The sequence below is a fragment of the Nelusetta ayraudi genome, unplaced genomic scaffold (assembly GCF_046127955.1).
Source record: "Nelusetta ayraudi isolate G7.1 ecotype Tasmania unplaced genomic scaffold, CSIRO-AGI_Nayr_v1 ptg000023l, whole genome shotgun sequence".
NCBI classification, from domain to species: Eukaryota; Metazoa; Chordata; class Actinopteri; order Tetraodontiformes; family Monacanthidae; genus Nelusetta; species Nelusetta ayraudi.
The window spans coordinates 4,278,135-4,295,000 of record NW_027466073.1 but is presented as its reverse complement, the minus strand read 5'-3'; the positions used below and the strand labels follow the sequence as shown (position 1 = coordinate 4,295,000).

The 16,866-nt window shown below is 43.9% G+C and overlaps 1 long non-coding RNA gene across 1 annotated transcript in view; it reads right to left on the bottom strand.

Annotated features, from left to right (window-relative positions):
* Window positions 1-11,497: 11,497 nt before the first annotated feature.
* Window positions 11,498-16,866, bottom strand: part of LOC142889682 (uncharacterized) — a 31,459-nt gene continuing 26,090 nt past the window's right edge. The window contains exons 3-4 of the long non-coding RNA XR_012926874.1: window positions 12,145-12,322; window positions 11,498-11,756 (exon numbers count right to left, since the gene is read on the bottom strand). This is a non-coding gene — a long non-coding RNA (uncharacterized LOC142889682). The remainder of the gene's footprint in view (window positions 11,757-12,144; window positions 12,323-16,866) is intronic.

Sequence of the window (16,866 nt, the reverse complement as noted above, 5' to 3'; positions counted from 1 at the left end):
ACAAAAATTCAATGCATCACACGTGGTTCAGACACAGCTTGCCTGTGATTGTACATTTGGCCAGTAGGTGGTTTCGTGTGCACATGAAGCTTCGAACCAGTTGGCTCAAGCGGTTCAATGCCTCATGAGGTTTCACCTCACCATCACTAGTCATGACACACAGCTTGCTGTTTGGCTCCACTTGTTGTAGTTCTGTCAGCCACCACTAGATGGAGCGCTCCTCTTCACTCTCCTCCTCATCCTCCCTCACCTCCACCTGTAGAGAGAAGAAGAGACAGCAGGAGTCAGGACTCAGGGTCCTTGAACGCATCATCACAGAGACGCTGACTGTTGATGGAGATGGTGGAGTGACTGGTGAGAAGAAGCAGACTCTCAGTCACATGTCTAGTGTGGAACATCAGAAGGTCATGTGACCATGGAGTGTTGGACTGATACTGAGGCCTGATGAAGATGAACTGATCAATAATTGAGTGGTGAACTGAGAGAAGAAGCAGTTTGGCAGCAGATGTTGGATGAATGAGGAGCAGCTGGACGTCACCATCCTCCTCTCACACTGTGACTGGGAACACAGGACCTCTGCTGTGGGATCAACTGGCTTTGGTGCTGGAACCATCATCCACTGGTTCCTAACCAGTACTAACCTCACACTCTTCAGTTGATAGTCTCTGCTGTAGACAAGATCCATCAGTGGCTCCTTCACTGATGACTCCTTCAGGGGGTTCATATTCAGGTCCAGGTGTCTGAGGTGGGAGGGGTTGGACTTCAGAGCTGAGAGCAGACAATCACAGCTTAGCTGGGACAAATTGCAGCCCCACAACCTGAACAGAGAATAAATGATGGAGAGTTTATAATGATAGAGAGTTTTTCCTGTGTGTCATCACTCTGAAAATCAAAGTGAAATGTCCACTTCAGGATCTGCAATCTGAAAGCTGACCACTAGATGGGAGGATTTTACACACTGTACCTTTAAACCCAGTTTCATTCATTTCAAACACAAACCAGTGACTGCAAATTGAATTTCCAACAGCAGTCAAGTGAAAATCATGCGACAATAACAAGAGTGATAGAAGTTGTAGAGTGAAGAGGGTGAACTGACCTCAGAGTCTCCAGTTTACAGTCTGGACTCTGCAGAAAACCACTCAGCTCCTTAACTGATGAATCCTGAAGATAGTTCTCAGCCAGGTCCAGGTGTCTGAGGTGGGAGGGGTTGGACTTCGGAGCTGAGAGCAGCCAATCACAGCTGAGCTTTGACAACCTGCAATACTCCAACCTGAATAGAGCATAAATGATGGAGAGTTTATAATGATGGATGAGTTTTTCCAGGGTGTCATCACTCTGAAAATCAAAGTGAAATGTCGACTTCAGAATCTGCAACAACACTTATATCAGTAGACTCATCAAGTTGCAAGGCAAATTTCTTACTGATAGGGATCTTGTCCAAAACCACACTTTCGATGTCTGCAGACATCTCATTAATACGTCTGGAGATTGTGTTATCTGAGAGAGGGACTTTGGCTATTTCTTTAGCCGCTTCGGGTCCGAGCGTCTCATTTACAATGGCTTTGCAGGCGGGAAGTATTAATTGCTCTGCCACAGTGTGGGACTTTTTTGATTTAGTCACAAGTTCAGCGTAGTGTTGCCACCCGTCCCGTTTTTCCCAGAATTGTTCTCTTTTTTCACCACCTGTCCCGGGAAAAATAAAATCTCTCCCGGGACACAATTTGTCCCGTTTTTAAGGGAAAATGACAAAACCTCATTTGATTTCTGCCTGTGGTCTACTCCCGTAAAATACGCGATTGTCCCGTACTTGGCAACTAAAAAACCTGTCCCGTAATGAACTGATACATTTGTAACTCTGGTAGGTGGCAACCCTAGTTCAGCGACGTGGTAGCTAGCTTTAAGGGCTCTCTCGTTTACTTTTGCGTTTTTTCTCATGAATGTTGCCTGTTTCTCCGTGTGTTCACGCAGGCGAACAAAATACTCCACATTTTTCTTTTGAACTGAGGGCTGTTTCGTTTGGAGATGGCGTTTAAGCTTACTTGGGACATAGCACTGTTGGAGAGCTTTTCACCACATACCAAGCACAACGGAGTCGGTGCCGTTGCATCTCCGGTAAAAGTAAATCCAAATGAAAGATAGCTTTCATTGTATTGCCTCACGCCAGAAACTTTGCTCGACGTCACCGTCTTTGCCTCCACTCATACTAGGGCCTTCATCTGGGTCCGGATTTTGTCCAGGGTCCAGTTCAGAGTCAGCATTTTTCCTCTTCAAAAACTTATCCATCACTTTCAACCGTCGTCCCGCTATCCACAATCCACACACCTGTAGCTGCATCCATGCGTCACTAATTCGCTTGTCTCCAAGCGCAAGGCAATTAGCTACCTGCTGCTGCCACCTACTGGTATGGAAGAGTACTACATGATTACTCTGCCAGGCGCTAGACTGCACAGGCACACAAATGGGATAATTTCCCACGGCACACCTGACAATATCTCGCGGCACACAAACACTGGTTTACAGGAACGGGTGCGTATCAGAAAACGCTGGCAGTGTGTTTCCCGTGTCTTACTTCCGGTATAAAGTTCGCTTCAAAATTACAACAGAAATACTACCGAAAGATGCCAGTAGGTGGCAACGACGCTCTATAAATGCTTCTCTTAACGCAACAAATAAATGAAATGACTTTCATACTTACACCAACTGCTCTTAACCTATTTATTAAACAATTTAGACTTAAAGGCTTCTTTGTTGTTTCACCTTAACAGAACACTAATAATAATAATAATAATAATAATAATAATAATAATAATAATAATAATAATAATAATAATAATAATAATAATATTAAGAAATTGCCATTTACAAAACGTGCACATTTCTTTTAAACTTAAGTGTAGTTGTTTTCCATATCTATTGACGCAAATGACGTTAACCTTGCAATGAACGCAGCAACACTTGTACCTAACAACACTAATGATACAACAAATACACGTCAAAATGGTTGCAGTGAAAATGGACGCTTTTAATCATATATGTTTTGGCTCTTGCCAAGTAAAATTTCAGGAATTATTCTTTGTTTGTTTAGAATGTCAGACATGTATTCAGCGCTTTGTGATGAAGAGCTGGATGCCGTCATTGCAGAAATCCAACTCAGTCACCCAAACACAGGGTACAGAATGATGAGAGCATTCCTTCATGCCAGGGGATTACGAGTGCAAAGTAAGTTTGATATGAAGTTGATCCCCACATGAATGTATTCAGTAATCTGTATTGTGCATCAGTTTAACCGAAACAAACAAATATAATTAGCTTTATTTGTATAACGCTTTCCGTACAAAATGTAGCTAAAAGTGCTTACATGGATGATTAAAAAAAGAATGGCGGTATATTTAAAAAAAGAAAGGGGGGGTATTTAATAAATGAAATCATACCTTTTGTCAGCATTATCTGTGTTAACACGGATTTGTGCCTTTAATATTTTATGTAGTTTGTCTTTCTTTTTTTTTTTGCTGTTGTTGTAGTTCAAAGAGTACGTGATTCCTTAAGAAGAGTGGACCCAATTGGGACTGAAGTGCGAGCCTTGGCCAATCGCACACTAAGACGGAGGCAGTATTCTGTTCCTGCACCAAATGCAATGTGGCACATAGATGGAAACCACAAATTAATACGGTATTTTTCAAAACTGTTTTTAAATACTTGAACAAATGAAACATTGAGATTTTCTACCCACTCCAAATCTTTTCATCTTTGTACCATACCTTTTTTGTGTCAAATAAGCTGTGCATGAACCTTTTTCAATTAGCTATCTGATGCCTTATATATTTTAGATTTCTCTTTCCATCTTCTCTCCCTTTTTTACCAAAAGCTGGAGATTTGTCATTCACGGTGGAATAGATGGCTTTAGCCGTTTAATTGTTTATCTGTCTGCTGCAATAAACAACCGAGCATCCACAGTGTTGGAAACAGGGGCGGTCCTAGAATTTTTTTCTTGGGGGGGCAAGCTCGGGGCACAGACTTTGGAAGGGTGGCACACCGGAATGACATTTGTTTTGTTTTTTTAAATGCCCTATGCCTTAGGTAATAATAAATGGTAGGCGGAGGTATGAATAATAGAACTATTTTATTTACCCAAATAATGCACAAAACAGTGTATCATCCAGCATTTAGTAATCTTATCTGACTGAGTAAAATGCTTTTTGTTTGTTTGAGTGGGTTGATCTGTGCTCCGGGAGAGTATACTGGTGTATCTAGTACTAGTAACCTAGTATTAGTTTCAGCAAGATAAACAAGTGTTTCATAGGTATCTATGTATCTTTGTTAACTTATAGAGATGGAAACCAACAACTGAGTTTAGTTATGAATGTTTTTTTTTTTAAATTCATAACAGGTACAAAGTGCATACACATGAAAAATCCCTTTGTGAGAATTATATTCAAGTTACCAAAGTTTGACTTATATTACAAGTACACAGTTTATATGTATTATTTACAAACAGGATTATGACAGCTGAATACGCTTGTTTTGGTGTTGACTACCTGCAGAATGCTGAATTGCAGATGATGGGCCCTCAACCTCATCATTGGGAAAAGTTCCTGGGAAAAGTTGTATAAATTACTCATAATGTCAATACAAGTATAACATCAACTCAACTTTTAATACTTATTCAAATGTTATCGATTTTAAAGACACCCTGCTTCCTTTCTTGACATTGTGGACATATCCTATTCACTTCATTTAAGCGTCTTATGTTATAGGCCACTTGTCTATCCATTAGCTCATAAAACAACAACCACACTTCCATTCAGCACCAATAAAGAGCATTAAAATAGACATAAAGTAATAAAACAGAATGTAATTAGATTAAATTAATATTGCCCATTCCACAGTCCAGAACAAAGCAGAGGTGGTGTGCGACTTTGAGTGTGACTGATTCAGGATGCAGTGACTGTAGTGATGGTGAGGTGAAGCCTCATGAGGCATTGAACCATTGAGCCAACTGGTTCGAGAAACGGTTCATTTCTCGAAGCTTCATGTGCACACGAAACCACCTACTGGCCAAATGTACAATCACAGGCAAGCTGTGTCTGAACCACTTGTGATGCATTGAATTTTTGTGTCTGTTATGTCTGTTGGGAATGACTATGAATTGCAAAAAATGAATGACCAAATAATTTCTGTACATAAATTATATATATATTTTTGTTTTTTTTTCTCACTTATTTATGATTATTTTTATGGGTACTGATGCCAGTGGTTATGGGGATGCTCCAAACAAATTTTGTTGTTAACTTTGTTCAACAATGACAATAAATAAATAACTTGACTTGATAACTATGTGTATGATACATTTTTTGAATGTATTCTGTTTGTGCAATTTTTTTCTGAAAATGGCATGGGTGTAATCAGGCAGATGACAGTGAAAGTGATTGTGGGACTTGGAAAAGGGCATAGATCAGGGGTGCTCACACTTTTTCAACATGCAAGCTACTTTTAAAATGAGCAAGTCAAAAAGATCCACTTCCGATAAAACAGGAAAACATATTCATTCAGAAATATATTTGTAGTCCAATGATAAAGAAAGAAAGAGGATTAAATGGGTCAACATGTTCCCATGTGCATTTATGCTCATCATTGCACAGAAAATTCATGGTTTAAAATTGTTTAGGTTATATCTGCCTATGTTTGATTTTATCAATAAAAGTGTGTTTACGTTAAGATGTTTTGCTGTATAGTTTTGTGTTTTCCAGCGCATAGGTTAGGGATAATTGGTGTGTGTGTGTGTGTGTGTGTGTGTGTGTGTGTGTGTGTGTGTGTGTGTGATGCAGACGTTTTGCCAGCAGCATCTCCCAGGATCTTCGGCGCGTCTGCAGTGCGTGCGCATTTTGAAGCGCATTTTCCGAGCGAGGCGTCTCCATCAGTTTACGCCAGGATTGCAAGCTCACGCGACAACCCCGGTAGTTTTGCATGTAAAACAACAGCGAAACTCTTTTTCCTGTCCCTGTCTGGTCTTTATTTGATCTGAATAGTGCTGAAGCCGATATGTCACATTTACCCTGGACACCCTTGTCCAGGGTGTCCCCTGCCTTCGCCCCAAGACAGCTGGGAGAGGCTCCAGCAGACTCCCGTGACCCTGAGTTCGGGACTAAGCGGGTATGGAAAATGAATGAATGAATGAATGAATGTAAAGCACAGCACATTTAAGAACAAAATCCAGCACATCGTACATTATGACCAAAATCAACCAGATCCACCGTGGTTTCTAATCCTGCCTGAACGATTCTACCTGCTGTAATTGACGCGGATCTCTCTCTCTCTCTCTCTCACACTCACTCTCTCTCTCCCTCTCTCTCTCCATGCGATAGACCCAAACTCCCTTCGCAATTGACCAGTAGATCGTGATGGACGTAATGGGCACCCCTGGCATAGATGCTTGTGTAACATGGACATTGATGTACAGGACAGGGGGCTCCATCCTATCACCTCTCCTCTCCTCACTCTCTCCCTAAGCTCTCAAAACTATCTCCAAACTAAACGCTATCTAGTCTCAAACACTCCAAACTATAAACACGATCCAAAATCTAGTAATCCAAACTCTCTCCAAATCTCAGTTGACTGCAACTCTCCTACAATAACCCCCATTTTGAATGGAGCCTGAGGGGTCTATATAAACCGTTAAAATATGAATTGCAGATATATATACATATATATATATATATATACATATATATATACATATATATATATATACATATATATATATATATGTATCCACTGAGACTTACCGTCTGTAATGTGTCTTCCACAGGTCCGGTACAGGTCATGGACTACGAGGAGTACGACGACGAGTACTTGCTCTTCCAGCAGCTTCTCAACGACACCGCCAACACCTCTGAGCCGGGTTACGTGGTCAGCGACCCGGTCCAGCTGTGTCCCAGGACCGGCGTCAACCACTTTGGCGCCAGGATCATCCCATTCTTCTACTACGTCAACTTCCTGCTCAGCTACCTCGGCAACGGCTTGGTGCTCTTTGTCATCTACAAGTACGAGAAGCTCAACACCGCCACCAACGTCTTCCTCCTGAACCTGGTCCTGTCCAATGTCCTCTTCACCTCCAGCCTCCCCTTCTGGGCCACCTACCACCTCTCGGAGTGGATCTTCGGCGAGGCGCTGTGCAAGCTGGTCAGCGGCGCCTACTCTGTTGGCTTCTGCTACCTGACCGTGGTGCACGCGGTCCCGGCCGCCAAGAGCAGGAGGAGGGCGAACGCCGTGGCGGGAACGCTGACGGTCTGGCTGGTCAGCGTGGCGGCCAGCGCCAAGGAGTTTGTCCTGCAGACGGTGTGGGAGAGTCCGTACCCCGAGAGCACCGTGCTACCAGCAGTTCCTGCTCTTCTTCCTGCTCCCGCTCTTCATGGTGATGTACTGCTACACCGGCATCACCGTCCGCGTCCTGTCCACTCGGCTGAAGAACAAGTGCCGCACCGTCAAGCTCATCTTTGTCACCGTTTTCACCTTTTTCCTCTGCTGGACGTCCTACAACGTGATAGTCTTCCTGCGCGCCCTTGAGCTCTCCGGCCCCAGCCGGGGGGGGCGGGGGGGGGCGGCTCATCGTGTGCCGCCTCGGAGGCCACGGACTATGCGCTGTACGTGACGCAGAACGTGGCCTACGTGTACTGTTGCGTCAGTCCCATGTTTTACACGTTTGTGGGCAAGAAGTTCCAGAGCCACTTGAGAAAGCTGCTGGCCAGGAAGCTGCCGTGCCTCCACAAGCACATGAGCCTCAGCAGCCAGAGCAGCAGGACCACGTCCCAGAGGACCGCACACTCTGTCTACTAGTGCCCGTCTCACACACACACACACACACACACACACACACACACACACACACACACACACAGAGCCAGTTGTTCCCACCTAGACAGTAAGCGCTGTATATCTAGAAAAACATACTAGCAGTTCATGGACTAAGTCTCAATCCAGGGTCTGCATCCTTGGAAGGAAGCCTCCATTGTCTGAAGGAAGCGTCCTCCGTCCGAAGGAAGCGTCCTCCGTCCGAAGGAAGCGTCCTCCGTCCGAAGGATGCGTCCTCCGTCTGAATGAAGCGTCCTCCGTCTGAAGGACGCGTCCTCCCAAGGACCCGGCCCAGAAGGACCGACCCAAACCCCGCCTCCCCGGTAACCTCACGGGACGGTCTAGCCTTGGGCGTACTTCCTGGTTGCGTCACCGCCGTTCCCTCCTGCTGGCCAACCCCGGAGTGTGGTTTTCATAGCATCAAGCTCACCATTGGATGGTTGGATGTTCAAATCAGTAAAAACCCTGCGTTAAAAACTGAAGATTTGATGTGAAATTTCAATACTTAAATTTATACGCGGTGTCTTTGCGCTAATGGCGCTAATTTCAGCTGACTTCCCAGGATCCCAGGATGCTTTGCAGCAGCAGCACGCAAAGCATCCTGGGATACAGAAGGAGGTGAAGGATAGTAGTGGTGTAGCCTTGGTGCTAACAGTAGGGAGCATCGTTCTGACTATTGGGAATTGGGAGGAGCCTTCAGCGCAGTGCGGTGACGCAACTTCCTTTCAAATTGCAGCCTTCCAAGGATGCAGCGCCTGAACTGAGCCACAGCCATGGACTGCTGGTGACGTACGGGGTCACGTGACCCGTTCACTGACCAGTGAACATGGCGCGGGGATGTGTGTGAAAAGTACACAATTATTCTTTGGGTTTTGAACTCAACGGTTTGTTGTGTTGTGTAAACCTTGTCAGCAGTGAGTTGTATCAACTATTATCAACTACTACAAATAGATCAATAAATACACACATTTTATGGACTGAAATGTGTTTTTCTGATGTGGGCTGTTTGTCCTGGTGTGTTTCCAGAGGAAGTCCTAGATCCTTGTGGCTGTAGGGGGAGTAGGAGGCTCAACGTTGGCCTTGACAAAGGACAGTGGTGACCTTGTCACTGCTGAGCTCCACTCAGTTTGTTCAAACACTGGGTTTGTTTTTACCTAACCCTGATGGAGCCTTGCTATGAGTGGAACTGTGACACACGAGAAGGCTTTACTAGACAGAGGGGGTGGGGGGTAGCGGAGCAGCAGCAGATGGATGCAGTGTTTTGGTGAGCCACCTCATAGGAGGAGACAATGTATCCTGGGATATCATGGAGAAAACGTGTTGCTGTAATGTCAATGGAACCAAGTCAGTGTCTGTGAAGCCCCACCAGGGTGTTGAGCTACGAGAACAGGGGTGACATGACAGACCTGCATCGAGTCGGCGGGCCACCGAAGTTATGTTGACGGGGGGGGGCAACTCCATTGGGACAGACCTCTACATCGCGGTCGAACGTGATATATGGATAGATGGCGGTCAAAACGCTATTTCGCCGGTGATAGATAGTGTGTGTTGAATACATACATTCGTCACTGTATTTTGATTTACCTTGTATGTATATCTATACTGTTGGAATCATATATTTAGTTTAGATGTTAGTGTTGAATAATATAATTAGTTTAGATGTTTGTTTATAATAACATGATTATTAATATAAAGCTGTTTAATCATTTGGCTGACCTACTCATAGAGAAAAGGCATTGTTGCAGGAGTCACACAAAGAGCTCAAGAAGGAACAAAGGGAAGAACATCCCTCACTAACTGGTGACCCTGGGGGAGCAGAGGGTGACCCTGGAGACCAGAGGGTGACCCTGGGGGACCAGTGGGTGACCAGAGGGTGACCCTGGGGGACCGGATCACCCTGGGGGAGCAGAGGGTGACCATGGGGGACCAGAGGATGGACAGAGAGCTAACTGACTTTGCGACCACCATAAGACTTTATAACCCGGTCATTTACAGGGGGGAGAACTCATGATCCATCGGAGGCACGGGGGGGAGGAGCCTGTGACCTCAGGCATGTTGTGCACTGTATTATTTCAACAGGTCACGCTGGAACCAATGATGGATCATTTGGCTCCCTGCCAAATAAGGACTTGTTTCCTGTTGCACTCAGTAATCAGAGACTTGGATCAAAGGCTGCCCCAACATTCAATGAGGCTTGGGACCAGGCAGCCAGTCAGAAGAGGACAACACCTGGGAGTGTTTGCATGTTTTCTTTCTGTATAAAAGGACTGGGTCAAGGGACAGAGAGCAGTCAGACTTCATGCCCTGACAATACTTTGGTGTTGCTAGGGTTCTGAACTGGGCCCAGAGCTCTGTATAGTTGTACCCTCAATTGATTTCTTTACTAAAGACATATTTAAATTGGCATTCTTCTCCTGTGACTCTTCATTCAACCAACACGCGGATCAGCAGCACGGCACAAGGAAATCTGATCCAACAATACATAGAGAGAGAGAGAGAGAGAGAGAGAGAGAGAGAGAGAGAGAGAGAGAGAGAATTTTGTGTATACAACATTAATACAAACAAAGTACCGTAAATACACCAGGGATTGACAGAAAAAAAAAAGATAACCTTAATCAACCGATGTAGTTTGGCCTAATAGAGTTGCCGTATGTGATGTCATTGGCAGTCGCCCACCGGACAGAGGCGACTGCCAATGACGTCACATACGGCAACTCTATTAGGACGGGGTTTGCCCATGTCTGTACTAGAACCACCCAGAACCACCAGGGTGTTTAGCTCTTAGAACACCCTAGAAGCTCCTAGAACCATCCAGAACCACCCAGAACCACCAGGGTGTTTAGCTCTTAGAACCCCCTAGAACAATCCAGAACCACCAGGGTGTTTAGCTCTTAGAACCCCCGAGAACAATCCAGAACCACCAGGGTGTTGAGCGCTTTATTGCAATGACTCTGCAAACACTGAGACACCTGAGTCAAATGATACAAGTGTTGGTGAAGATGCCACATTTCACAGCACATTGAAGCTACTAACATAGATCTACATACACATTAATCTACCTGAACATGCAAACACAAGCAGGTGGAGATTTAAAGATACTGCTCAAGAAAAAAGGTGCATTAAACATTGATGGACTTATATGGGTACGCATACAAATATATATTTATTAGTGGTGGGACTCTATTAAAGAAAATAATCTAATTAATTATGGTCTTTGTAATTGGTCAAACCTCTGACCTTTGACCTCTATCAGTCATGGTTGACCTCCAGTGCTCACGCAGTGCTTCACTGGAAGGCCAAGAACAATCCAAGAGTCCATATGTGGCACTGCAAGGTCCACCAGTGGCTTCTGGGACGTCTCTCCCAGTAACCACAGCAACGTGTAGGGAGAAGCAGTCTGCCAGCCACCAGGCTCCACTGGGGTCAAAGGTCGTGACACGCAGTTCTGTCAGCCACCACTAGATGGAGCTCTCCTCTTCACTCTCCTCCTCATCCTCCCTCAATACCTCTCCCACCTGCAGCAGAAATAAAGTCTCTTGAAAAGTATTTTTCACCTCGAAAATGAAGATGTTATAGAAGTCTGAAGTGAGAGCAGAGCAGTGTGTTGTTGATGTGTGGAACCTTCATGCTGAGATGTTCCAGCCGTGGATGATGAGAGTAGAAGCAGTGGTTGTGTTGCTGCTGCCTTCACTGAGCAGCTGCTCCAAGTCCTGCTTCTTCCACTGAGGATTCAGCTCCACCAGCGGCTTCTGGGACGTCTCTCCCAGTAACCACAGCAGCTTGTAGGGAGAAGCAGTCCGCCAGCCACCAGGCTCCACTGGGGTCAAAGATCGTGACACGCAGTTCTGTCAGCCACCACTAGATGGAGCGCTCCTCTTCACTCTCCTCCTCATCCTCCCTCAATACCTCTCCCACCTGCAGAGAGAAGAAGAGACAGCAGGAGTCAGGACTCACAGTCCTTGAACGCATCATCACACAGACGTTGACTGTTGATGGAGATGATGGAGTGACTGGTGAGAAGAAGCAGACTCTCAGTCACATGTCAAGTGTGGAACATATGAAGGTCATGTGACCATGGAGTGTTGGACTGATACTGAGGCCTGATGAAGATGAACTGATCAATAATTGAGTGGTGAACTGAGAGAAGAAGCAGTTTGGCAGCAGATGTTGGATGAATGAGGAGCAGCTGGACGACACCATCCTCCTCTCACACTGTGACTGGGAACACTGGACCTCTGCTGTGGGATCAACTGGCTTTGGTGCTGGAACCATCATCCACTGCTTCCAAACCAGTACTGACCTCACAGTCTGCAGTTGATAGTCTCTGCTGTGGACAAGATCCATCAGTGGCTTCACTGATGAAGCCTTCAGGTTGTTCAACCTCAGGTCCAGCTCTCTGAGGTGGGAGGGGTTGGACTTCAGAGCTGAGAGCAGCCAATCACAACTGACCTCTGACAAACTGCAGTCAATCAACCTGAATAGAGAATAAATGATGGAGAGTTTATAATGATGGAGAGTTTTTCCAGGGTGTCATCACTCTGAAAATCAAAGTGAAATGTCCACTTCAGAATCTGACACTACAGAAAATGTCACCTTGAAATTAAATCCTCAGTCCAAAACTAATGTGTGTTGAAATGATGTTTGGTCACATGACCACTGATGAACAGAATGAAGTTTTCATATTTCTGGATGTCATTTTGATATGAATCAACCTTCAGTTCAATGTTTATTCAACATGTGTGATGAAGTGTGTTTGGTGCTGAAACCATCATCCACTGGTTCCAAACCAGTACTGACCTCAGAACCTCCAGTTTACAGTCTGGACTCTGCAGAAAACCACTCAGCACCTTCACTCCTGAATCCTGCAGCTGGTTCCAACTCAGGTCCAGGAGTCTGAGGTGGGAGGGGTTGGACTTCAGAGCTGAGAGCAGCCAATCACAGCTGAGCTCTGACAAACTGCACAACTCCAACCTGAATAGAGAATAAATGATGGAGTGAGTGGAGTTTTCATCACTATATGAAATTAAAAATATGAATGTCTATAACACTGTAATGTCCATTAAACCAATCAGAAGCACAACAATAATACTGAAATAATGAATCACCACAATAAAATATTTTATATCAACCTGTTTAGTCATGTGACCACTGATCAGCTGTTAACAATGTTGGAATTCATTGATTCATTTTGCCTCAAAGGTTCAGTGTGTAAAATCAGTGCAGATTTATTGCTGAAAGCTTCATATACAACCGTCAATATAGTTTGAAGTCTTTGATTCGTAGAAAATAAAAGTCCTCTGCTTTTCCTGCCATTAGAATGCTTCTTTCTAGAAACAGACAGAAGGTCAAAGGTCGTGGCCATCTTGCACTGCCATGTTTGTAGGCGGCTGGTTGGGAAGATGAGTTTGAGAGACAGTTTCATATTGATGGTTGGAGGCTGGAATCCTCTAATAAAGCAAGTGCTGAGAACAAATGGTTATTAAGTGACTGAAATGCAGTGGAATCTTTTCTGCATCTTGCTCATCAATACTGAACTGACTGAGATGATAGAACCTGCATTGACCCTTGACCTTCTGCTGAGTCCAGCTGGATCTATCTACAGTATCTAAGTGCTCATACAGGTGGCTAATGCTAGCGCTAGCTGAAAATCATGCTAGCACTGGACTGTCTGCTGTGACTATGACTGATTGTGATGCTAATAGATGGTTGTAATATTTGTGTTGATGGAACTTTATCATTATACAGAGAACTAGACACCTTTGCTGTCAACCACATCCTTTATGATGCTGGAAGGCTACCGTAGTTCACTGGCAAGAAGGGGAGAGGGAGCGTCAGCAAGTAAGCACTGCAATCTGATGGCACTAGATGGCAGGATTTTACATACTGGACCTTCAAACCCAGTTTCACTCATTTCAAACACAAACCAGTGACTGGAAATTGAATTTCCAACAGCAGTAAAGTGAAAATCATGACAACAATAACAAGAGTGATAGAAGTTGTAAAGTGAAGAGGGTGAACTGACCTCAGAGTCTCCAGTTTACAGTCTGGACTCTGCAGAAAACCACTCAGCTCCTTCACTGTTGAATCCTGCAGCTGGTTGTCACTCAGGTCCAGGTGTCTGAGGTGGGAGGGGTTGGACTTCAGAGCTTAGAGCAGCCAATCACAGCTGAGCTCTGACAACCTGCACCTCTCCAGCCTGAATGTAGAATAAATGATGGAGAGTTTATAATGATGGAGAGTTTTTCCAGGGTGTCATCACTCTGAAAATCAAAGTGAAATGTCGACTTCAGAATCTGACTCTACAGAATAAAATGGGAGAGGGAGGGTGAGCGAACGAGTGCTGCACTGTGGAGTCCATTACTGGCTCTTGATGATGTTGGTGTCTGGGCCCCCTTGCACCAAAGTAGGATTGCGTCATCCAAGATGAGTCACTAAGCCTTCAGCGTTCAACCAATCCACAACACGTGTGTCCAGGCTTCATGGGTCGCACTAAAAGCCATCCAGGATGAGAAGACACGGATTCATCAAGCCAGGTGAAAGCTATCCTGGATCAGTGCGCCATGCACGCGGCTTCCTTCCATAGACCCCGGTTATGGAGCTGGGATTAACGGATTGGCCATCTTTGACCTCCTCATAAGCCTCCATGAGGATTTGCACCTGGGACGGGGATTCAGACTCTCGAACTTTCTTTTTTTTTGTAATTTATTGTTTATTTGGAGAAGCAAGTGTACAGACATTTCTCTTGCATACAATATAAAGTCCACATCAAGTGTGGATATGAAAATATAATTGCTAATAATACTCCATTCCTTTTAACATAAAAAAGAAAGAAAAAAAAAACTAACAAAAAAAAAAACACAGTAAAATGTGTATCATCTCATGAACCAGTCTAGCAGTGTGTATCATGACAATGATTTTACAGAGCAGTCAAATTCAGTTTACAGAAATTACAGCTTTTCTATATTCCGTCCATTTTGTCCATATCCTGAAAAAGGAGTCTCTTTAACCTTTAAGACAGAATGACAATTTCTCTAGAATGTAAATATTCTGAACAATATCAATCCATTCATCAATTGTAGGTGCTTCAGTCCTCAACCATTTTCTCGTGATAGTTTTTTTGCTTGCTGCCAGAAGCATTGCCATGAGTTTTTTATCTGACAAATTCCAGTTATCCCATGAGATGTCTCCTAAGTACAGGACTTCACATTTACAAGGAATTTTCTCAACAAAAATGTTATTTAAGTGCATGCACAGTTGATCCCAGAATGGTTTGATCACCGGACAACCCCAGAAGATATGGTAATGATTTGCCTTGTCTGTCTTACATTGTCTCCAGCAGGTAGCACTGTTGCTGTGATGTTTTTTCTGGGCAGGGGTTACAAAAAACCGAACAATGTTCTTCCAACAGAATTCCCTCCATGAATTGGAGCTTGAGGTCGTCCATTGAAATTTGTGAATCTTTTCCCAGCTTTCAACTGAAATAATTAAATTTCCTTCTTTTTGCCATTTATTCCTTATGTAGTCTGTGTCAACTTGTTTGTACAGCTGAATACCATTGTATAACTTGGAGACAACTTTAGTACAGGAACCTGATTTCAACAATGACAAAAGCACTTCTAAGAATCCTGGTCCAGCTGTTTCCCAAGTTTCTTGTAGATTATGATTATAGTAAGACCTAACCTGCAGATATCTGAAGAAGTCATCCTTCTCCAACCCATTTGACCTTTGAAGTTCTTCAAAACTCTGAAACACCCCCCTCTTGATAAATGTAATAGGTGGTTAATCCTTTTGAGATCCATCCCTTGAATCTCCCGTCATTCTTGTTTGGTTTAAAAGCCGAGTCAAAAGCGCACCACTTGAACATTTTGATCTGGTTACCTAAATGGCAAATTTTCACTATTCTTCTCCAAGAGTTTAGCATTGTGTATAACATCGAGTCATGCGGTATCATCAAATCATCTTGTAGTTCTTTGTCCATCAACATCGATAAGAGAGGTACACCTTCCACTGAGGAACTCTCTATGTCTTTCCATCCTGCATTGTATTGTGGACAGCATAGATAGATTAATGGTTTCAGTTGAGCTGCAAGATAATATTCCTGTAGGTTGGGAAGACCCAACCCCCCTTTCTCTTTCTTCAACTGCAGTGTTCTGTACCTTATTCTGGCCTTTTTCCCTTGCCAGATATATTGTGATATTAATCTGTCCCACTCTGTAAATTGTTTCTCTGGAATCAAGATAGGTAAGCACTGAAATAGATATAACAAGCGTGGACTGACTCAACTCTGGAGTGTAAATTGAAAAAAGGGATCACATTCCATCTCTGTATGTCTATTTTTAGTCTTGATGGTAGGGGGCCATAGTTGGCATCGAAAGTCCTGGAAAATTCTTTTGTTAGAAAACCCCCCAAATATTTTATGGAATCCGCCTCCCAATTCCATCTATACAAACTCTTAATTTTGTTTGGAGGGACATAATTCAGTGTTAAAACCTGAGTCTTGTTGATATTAATCTTGTAACCCGACAATGAACCATAGTCCGCAATCATCTCCATTAATATGGGTATCGTTTTAGTTGGATTTGTTATAGTTAGTATTAAATCATCAGCGAACAGGGATAGCTTTTGTTCACCAGAGGCCATCGCAACTCCTGTTATGTCAGGCCTCTGCCTTATCCATTGGCTCAAAGGCTCTATAAAAAGGGCGAAGAGGAGAGGTGAAATACAACACCCCTGCCTCGTACCTCTTTCCAAAATAAATGATTCCGATAGATCTCCGTTAATTTTTATCTTAGCTGATGGTTTCTCGTACAATGCCGCCAATACATCAATTAAGGACTGGTGGAATCCAAATTTATGCAACACTTTATACAGAAATGACCATCTGACCGAGTCAAATGCCTTTTCTGCGTCCAAACTCAGCATTGCAGTTTCTATTTTGTTTTGTTCTACGTGATTCAAGATGTGAAATGTTTTTCTGGTGTTGTCCTGAGTCATTCTGTGTTTGATAAAAACCGTCTG